Raw genomic sequence first — 662 nt, forward strand, 5'->3', positions numbered from 1 at the left:
CAATAAAATCTATTATACTGGTGAACAGATGGAAACAACAGACAAGGTTTCAGTTCAGATAATATAAATATTTATTTATTTATTTTTCCCCAGCGCCAGCATATCCACATGCATGCCAAACCATCTAAAGAGTGGTACATCCCTTGTACTGACACAAGTATGTAACTTGTGTGTAAGGGTGTCTAGCCGACATAAAGCTTTCTTCAACGAGACACACAGAAAGATAGAGCCAAAAGTAAGCCAGTTTTCTGGTAAAATGACTTACTGGAAGGAAAGGATAGAGCAGAGGTTTTGAGAAAACACTGAATAAAAACATAAAAGTTTGATTAAATCATTGATACCAAAACATATGTGTTTGCTCGGTAGGCTCAACCATTTTGAAACAGTACCACAAAAAACGGTTAAAAAATCTCGAACATTAGGCTGTAAAATCTAGTTTCATCCATGAATACTAGCTTTAACCAGTAGAACTGTGGTTTCAACCAGAAGTGTAGTGGTTCTTCACAAAAATATAGTTCCAACCAGGAGAAAGGTAGTGTTAATCAGTAGTAGTTATTAGCAGTAGTACTGTAGTTATAACCAGTATAACCAGTTTTAACCATGGAACTGTAGTTTGGACCAGTAGTACTGTAGAGGTGTAGTTTTAAAACTTCAGTGTGAAG

Source organism: Gadus macrocephalus, chromosome 6 (genome assembly GCF_031168955.1).
Source record: "Gadus macrocephalus chromosome 6, ASM3116895v1".
NCBI lineage: Eukaryota > Metazoa > Chordata > Actinopteri > Gadiformes > Gadidae > Gadus > Gadus macrocephalus.